This window comes from Chiloscyllium plagiosum, unplaced genomic scaffold (genome assembly GCF_037043375.1).
Source record: "Chiloscyllium plagiosum isolate Xiang-an unplaced genomic scaffold, Cpla_swu_hap1 HiC_scaffold_1, whole genome shotgun sequence".
NCBI lineage: Eukaryota > Metazoa > Chordata > Chondrichthyes > Orectolobiformes > Hemiscylliidae > Chiloscyllium > Chiloscyllium plagiosum.
In genome coordinates this window covers 52,695,270-52,703,522 of record NW_028270139.1, presented here as the reverse complement: position 1 = coordinate 52,703,522, position 8,253 = coordinate 52,695,270, and the positions used below count along the sequence as shown (strand labels likewise).

General features: G+C 40.7%; 1 protein-coding gene across 2 annotated transcripts in view; it reads left to right on the top strand.

The window, feature by feature from the left end:
• The window catches only part of kcnip4a (potassium voltage-gated channel interacting protein 4a), a 1,154,042-nt gene that overhangs the window by 17,854 nt on the left and 1,127,935 nt on the right, over positions 1-8,253 (top strand). The gene's annotated exons all lie outside the window — the stretch shown is intronic.

Genomic DNA, 8,253 nt, shown 5'->3' with positions numbered 1-8,253 from the left:
GCATGATTTGAGATTTGAGGGAGGCTCCTCCCATAGTATGGCCTACCTTGGCTCAGACACCGCACTGATCACATGTGGTCAGGCTCAGTATTCTGAGCCACCCCACTCCAATTCATCCCTCGTATATACCGTACTGTGGGAGGTTGATTGGGAGCATATTGGAAGAAACAGCAGCAAATAAACTGAGGTGGGTTGAAGTTGGGTAATGTTAGCATGTGAATGTACTGACTTGATGATCTCTGATATGAAGTTAGAACTTCATTGTATGAATAAATATAGGACCAAGATTGCAAACAATTTGGTTCATGCCTGCAAGGAGTGGAAAGGAGTCAGTATCTTGGGAACTGCATTTGGAAAGTGGATCAAAGGCTATGATATTGTTTCCAATATTTACCTGGAGTTAATATTTAACTTGCTCATCCAGTATTCAATATTTTTATGGTTCACTAGAACCAGAAATAGAAACCAAGATAGACCGAGTAAACTCTGAGGGAATATTTTACTGTGCATCATCTAAGCTCTACAGTCAGTTTGAGCTTGCTTCCCCTAGCTCCTGCTCATGGTCACCTGATCCATTCTCTTAAAGGGGTGGCACATACCCAAATATATATAACCCCCCCCCCCCCCCCGTCCTTGATTTCAATAATCCACTGAACAATTTATATACATCCAGCAATCATAACTATTATATAGACATTGCAGTTAACATATTTACATCATCAGGAATGTTTACAAAATAAAATGTAAAAAGAAAACAAACTTCCAAGCTCGACAAGGACACAATCAGTCTCTCAGGGGGATGGTGATTCCTAGAAGACTGTCTCTTTGTCACAGAAACCTTTTCTACAGCAGTCTTCCAGGCTTCCTGAAGCTGCTATACTTCCACAGACACTCCCCCTCTGTATATTGCTGTCCTTGGATGCTGCTGTTGTCTCCTCCCTGGGTATGTCCAACCCTGGCACATAGGACCAACGCTGTTGACCAAACTACTTGGACTGACTCAGTGTTCTGAGGATCCTTCACCCCCCCCCCCCCCGCAGGTTCCACGTGTCTCCTCCAGATCTGTTCATCCCTAGTCCTCACTGTATATAACAACGGTCCTGTTTGAGCCACCACCATCTCTGGGATCCATTTTCCATTTTTCCCTAGATATGTAATTACAGGGCAACACAATATCTCATTTTTGGAGTACCCTTGACCCTGAGCTGCCCATCCTTCTTCCCATCTGTCTGTCTTGATTTTACTCTATTCCCTCTCTGGTCTCTTCTAGCTGCAGTAAGTTATTGGAATTCATTGAAACAGAACGTTGTGGAGGCCATGTCATTGAGTACATTGATGATTGACATGATTTCCTTGATACTCAAGAACCTAAGGGTTATGGGGAGAAACTGGGAGAGTGGGGTTGAGAGACCTATCAGCCATGATTGAATGGCAGAGTGGACTCGATGGGCTGAATGGCCTAATGTTTGCACCTGTCTCTTATGGTCTTTTGGTTCGCAGCTGTCAGTGAACATTAACAATGCCAGCGAGCACTGGGTCAATGCATGTGGTGTGTATACTGAGGAACTTATTGAGTCACCATCTGAGCAAGCTTCCCTGTGAGACCTTTAAGACCTGATTCAAGTTGGTACAAATCTCTGCCTGGCCATTTGTCACGGAACTGAACTCAAATGTCTGATTCTGTGATTTTCCGGCTAATCTTCAGAGAACTCTTGCACCACAAACTGTGGATTGTTGCCACTTGCAACCTGTTTGGGGTTCCTGAAAGTATTTCATACACTGAGACAAAAAAACTGCAGATGCTGGAATCCAAAGAATCCAAATATTTTATCCAGTCAGTCTATTGTTGCTGCTTTAATACAAATTTCATGACCAGCAGCTCAAACTATTTTGAGTGGGCAGCCATGACCCAGGATTTGCATGTTCCTGCTTTCTCCTCAATCTAGGAGTCCACCTTTGGCCACCAACAGTAGCTCCTGGTGATTTCTTTCATGCCAGGTTGCCCTTGCTATGCTTATTCCAGCACCCTTCCTCTGAACGGGGGAGGGATAATGACACTCATTCCCCACATTAACCACCATCTGAGATAGACAACTCCCACCTCCTGGACTGCTAAGAGTGTAATCCTGGGTAGTCTCTATGACAAACCCTTCCTCTCAGGACTAGATCCACCACTAGGCTCAAGACTGGGACATTCCACGCGGTGTTCCACACTTGTTGATAATGGCACCTTATACTTTTGCTAGGAAGACATAATTTTCACGTTCCAGATGGAAACATCCTGATTTCCCAGTAATGATAACCTTGACACAGCATCTGCCTTGTCATGCTTCCCTGACTGTATCTGATTTCATATGAATAGGCTGATGGAGCCAGGAGTGCCTCCGCCTTTGACAGTATTTCTGTATATCAGCCAAAAATGGAGATTAGCAGCCTGTGCTGATACTTCGGACACTTTTTTTTTTATCTGCTGACAAGGAATTGGGTGAACTTCTTAACACCGAGCACAATGCCCAATTCTCCCTTTTCTACTTGGGCATAGTTCTGTCTTTGTTAGTGACCTCAATGCAAACACAGTGGGCCTTTTTGTCACTGTGCAGCAAATTGTGTGACAACACAGCACCAACACCAAAAGACAAGGCCTCGCATGTCAACTGCAGTGGCAACTTCGGGTTGAAATGAATTAACACTTCTGACCTTTTTCAGGCTTGCTTCACCTCCTGGTAAGCGTCCTCACATTCATGGATCCACTTTTTCCATCAACTGATGCAAGGATTTTTGTCATGGTTGCCAGGGGGTGAGACTCAGGGGGTGGCTACGGTTACTCCTGTTCCAATTTGTCTTTTTCTTCTACCTTCTTAACACATTAAGTAGCTTTCTCACGTTTCACCTTGGGTCTATAAGATTTCATTTCCAATCACATTCTATGGAACAATTTTTCCTCATTCTAAATTTGCGTTTTCATATTTTAATTGACATTATCTGGGTTAACTTCTCATGATTATTACTTATTTGGGTAACAGTGCAGCAAATCTTTTTCTGTTTATGTCTTAGATTTTCATCAAGCAAATTTACATGTAAACATAATTCCCATTTGTCAAAGCAGTTACACGTTTATAATATAAATTGAGAGAGTCAGGCATGATTATGCTTACAGCAAAATTCTACGTGCCATGTACCCATAGGTGCGACCCTAGTTAAGTGGGTGTATGTTTGTCAGTGGGAGATTTTGTAACCTGAACATACATGCTAAGTGTCCACACCATTGTGGTATCCTCAAAAAAGGCGATAGTTGACAAACACAATAATGATATGGGAGTTGGAGGGTATCATGGATGGCACATAATCTTAGGTTAAATTCCTCTCATCTCCCTTAGAGGACAGTCCTATTACTAATCAAACAAAATTATAGAGCTTTCACCAATAGTAAGAACAGTGTATAACTAACTTTAATGTATATGGTATATTTTAGTCGGTTAAAGGTTAGACATGGTTAACAATATTGAGTTTTGTGAACTTGAGGCTCAGTGCCAAGAAGCTGGATAACTGTTTTGATTATATGAACTTTTTTTTTTAAAAAAAAATATAGGTTTTACAATATTGACTTGAAAGAGTTGGGAGGTTAACAGGTGGGGTGTTAACACTAAGTTTCCAAGAAAAGAAACACAAAAATATTGATAGACTGAATTTTGGAGAATGGATTGTGCCTTCATTTTTATGTAAGATTAACACACTACCCACTAAGCCTGCTTCACTTTGAAGAGAGTATTTATTCTCAATTCCCATGTGTATATTAAAATCTCAGATTATGGCAAACGCTTCATTAAACTGCGATACTTTTTCTGACATTGTTTTTTAAAACAGATTCATTTCCTTATATCTGGTATGCTTGTCTGATCAGGACTGTATTTGAATTAGTTCTTCCAAAGCCATCTTAAAAGGTGGCAATAGTTACCTTGTTCTCTGCTCCTTGCTGACATTCCAAACCCTTACTGTGTATCTTCAGCACATTTTATTTCTACATCTTTCTTCTCCTTATATTAATTACTGACCTCTTCCTCCTGATTTTAACTACTTCCCCCACTGACTCATCACGACTACTTCACTTTCTGTTAAAAGCTCTGTCTTCTGTCACTCCAATTTTTTTTTAACCACCCCCAGTGCACTGCGTTTCCCCACCCCCTGACCCCACAAGCATATACATCCACAGTTCTGTGGCCTTGCTTGCCCTTTCCCCCCCCCAGAATTATCCAAATAATGTAGAGTGGTCACCTTTCACTACACACGGAGGCATTCAGTACACTGGTCACATAGCTAGGACATAGCCCTTCAGTGTCACCATTTGATCCATGTATGACTGCAGTGTAATCTTGGCAGGTTTCAGTGGCTTTAATGTTTCCCTATATATTGGTTGGCAATCAGAGAAACCACTGCACCTGTGTCTGAATCCATCTTTGGATTCTTCCCAAATTAGAGGGCAAGATAGTAGAAATGATTGGCTTCACCCTGTACCAACAGGATGATTAACCTAAATTCTGATTCTGGGCTTTCTGCTTCTTCCACAGACCTAGCTGACTCCTGGTCTACCCCTGCCTGATGGCATATATCTTCTGTCTTGTCCTCTGAATTGTATTCTTTAGATGCCTCTCTCTTGCCTGAATTTTGGGCAATATGGCCCACTTGCTTACAAATGTGCCTTGAAATCCAGGTCTTGTCTGTTAGAAGCTTCCATCAGATTGCTTTGTGTCAGAGGCCACAAACCAAACAGTTCCACAAAGCAGTTCGGAACAATTCTCCAAATTGAGTGTTCCACTAACTCCTTTAAGGCAGCCACGAGCTGGGAGATGGATCTTCCTTCACGCTGGAAGTGTTTATACAAACACAAGTGTACTGCAATCAGCAGTTGCTTTGGTGCAAAATAATTCCCCATAATTTTGCATAGTTCTTGCTATGTTTACTCCGTAGGTATCTCTGGTTGCTCCACACTCCTTCGAATCATGCAGGTCTTGCTCCCAATAATGCTCAAGAAAGGAGGTACTATTATGGTCTTCAGCCACTAATTCGCCTTTAAGTATGTATTTAAATATTCAGTGTATAGTGTCCAACACTGTCTCTTTATCAAATGGTCCCATTGCTCCAAATTGGCCTACCATTTTGTTTTCCCCACTTGCAGGAAATTTTCCCGCCACTCGAGTCACAGCCATTCGAATCTCAAGTCCCCTTAGTGAACACACCCTAATTTGGCTACTCCCTCACTGACTCCATCAGTGTACCGTTCTTCCTTGCTATCACCCGTAATCTGAGTCCTCTCGCAACCACGCTCCCTGACAACTTCAGTAAGCTCCTGGGTGAATACTCCCTTAAGTTGTTGGCTGTGGCCCAAGTCCCCTCATGACTGCTGCTCTTGCACTGCTCCCGGTACATACCGTTCTTTCCTGGCATCAAGTGCAGCCCAAGTCCCCTCGTGGTGGTTTCCTTTGTTACCAACACAATCCCACACCATTTTAAAAGTCTGAGTGAGATCCTGCCTCTTGACAAAATAAATAGCATTCAATCAGAGTTTGTGGGTTTGATCCCACTGTTGTCATCAATTATTATGTTTGTGGCTCACTAGAACCATTAACAGAGCACAAGGTAGACAGAAGGTAAACTTTAACAGAGAATACTTTATTGTATGTTTTTGAATGTCCCAGTCAGTTCCAGGTAACCTCCCCAGCCCTTCTCTCCAGGTCACATGATCTGTCTTGAGGGGCAGCGCACGCCAGCTGCGTACCTAACAGTACTGGATGTCAACTAAGCAGTTTGCTAATTTTGCAACAGACGAGGTGGGGGAACATTTAGACAGATGGTACTGATTTAGCCTTCAGGTGAATAACAATGCTATGCTCTTAGATGAAAAGGCTGCAGGTTGCTTTCTATGCTTGGAAGTTAAACATTTCTAAAGCAATCAGCATTTGTCCATATTAGAGCAAACATTCTGATTGGCAGGGATAAAGTGATGGTGAGCTGCCTTCTTGAAACCCTCTAACCAGTGTGGTCTAAGTAAACTAGCAGTGGTGTTTGGAGTGGAGTTTCAGCTTTTTGGAATCTGTAATAGTGAAAAAGCAACAATATAGTTGCAAGTCAGGATATTGTGTAGCTTGGTGAGGAATATGTAAGTTTTTCCACACACCAGTTGCCCTTGTTCTTGGTAAAGATCATGGATTTGAAGGTGCTGCTTGAAAGAGGCTTGGTGGTTGCTACAAGGAAATGAGAAATGGAAAGGATAGATTTTAGAGAATGCAAGTTGAAATTGTTTAGGAGCATGAGACAAATCCATTACAAGTCCTATTCTGTCTGCAATTAGATAAGATTGTAGACAATCTAGAATGGGGGAAAAAGTAGAGAGGTGCTTTGGGGAAGATTGTGTGATCAATCAAGTCAAAAGGCTGAAAGAAAGCTTATGGAAAATGAGGGGAATACTGCATAATGGGAATTTTGTTATTATACCTAACCATTGTGTTCCTAGAAGAATAACCTACATTATGTGATGCCAATCCTGAATGGGCTGTCCCAGCGATAATTTATGCCATAACATTTGAAATTTTCACAGAAATGTGATTTTTTTCTCGTTGTTTAAAGTTGAAAAATTGTTTCTAATGTCAACTGAATACTTTAATCTTGTCTTTGAGTTTTATGCACAATAATTTATTGTAGAAAATTATGTAATAGGAATGCACATAAGCATGCCCATACTCGTGAACTGGGGCGGCACGGTGGCTCAGTGGTTAGCACTGCTGCTTCACAGCGCCAAGGACCCAGGTTTGATTCCAGCCTTGGGTGACTGTGTAGAATTTGCACATTCTCCCTGTATCTGTGTGGGTTTCCTCCGGGGGCTCCAGTTTCCTCCCACAGTCCAAAGGTGTGCAGCTTAGGTGAATTGGCCATTCTAAATTGCCCATAGTGTTAGGTGCTTTAGTCAGAGGGAAATGGGTCTGGGTGGGTTACTGTTTAGAGGGTGGGTGTGGAGGTTTTGAGCCAAAGGGCCTGTTTCCACACTGTCGGGAGTCTAATCTGTAAGAAAGGTCCAGTTGAAGTATACCGCTTTCATATGAATTAATTCTTACATTTTTAATTTCATATCTAAAAATGTTCTCTAGTGTGAATGGCACCCCCAACACAAGTTAATTGAAACCTTCCATTCATTGCACAAGAAACTATTCGCAAATGTACTTCCTTTAGAATAAGACCGTTTCTGACATACTTATTTTATAAAAGTATGTAATTTTAGAATTACACCAAAGAATAGTGTTATTTTGTGGCAAAAACGATTCAGTTATTGCAGAAAGATTGATATGAATAGTTCAAAAAATACTTGAATTTGTTACTGCGTTTTGTTACTTGCTTATATTTTCCTGTATGTGTATACTTTGCAGAGTCCAGAAAATGAAATTCAGATGTTCTAAATAAAAACAATCTATCAAAAGGAAGTTATAAAAGGACTTGTGCACATACTGTTCCAGTAATTCAATTTTCAAATGTCGAGCATTTTAAATTTAGTTCAAATAGCAGTGATTTTTGCAAACATTCATCAACCCTGGTTACACTGTTTTATTCTATCTAATGAACAGGTGAGTAGGATGTCAGCAAATTTGAGGTAGAAGAAAATGTATTTCTTTTTAAAAATAGACTTTAGTAAATATATTTTTTGAATAGGGTGACACACACGGTTTTTCATAAAGAAAGAAAAGGCATTTGTAGTATTGTTATTATCAAGCTGAAGATGTATCGGTCAGGTCTGAGATAGAAATCTGGCTTGAAAGATTATATTTTGTTTTGGATTTAATGAGGTGGGGGAGGGGGTAATCTGTCATTGAGACAGTTTCACAAAATTGCAGATTTTGCTTTAACACTGCAACAGAAGTTTATTGAGCAACACACAAAGGTTAAATAAATAAATCCAACTATTTACTTAAAACAAATTCAAAGAGGTATCAATATGTAGTAGAGGTACAATCCCATTGATTCAAAAACAATCCTTTACAAGTTTCATACATGTCTGGAGCAGGATCCAAGAATAATCCCTTTTTGAACTCACAACAGAGTCTTTCTCTAACACCTTAATAGATTAAATGTTTACTCAAATTTCCCAGATACTATATCGCCTGGCTTTTCACTCAGGAATGTAAAGCTGTGGTCAAGTTCATTGTCAATGATATCAGCTTGAAGGAGAACCTGAAAAAGAAGCAAGTCAGAGAGGTTAAAGGAAGGAAT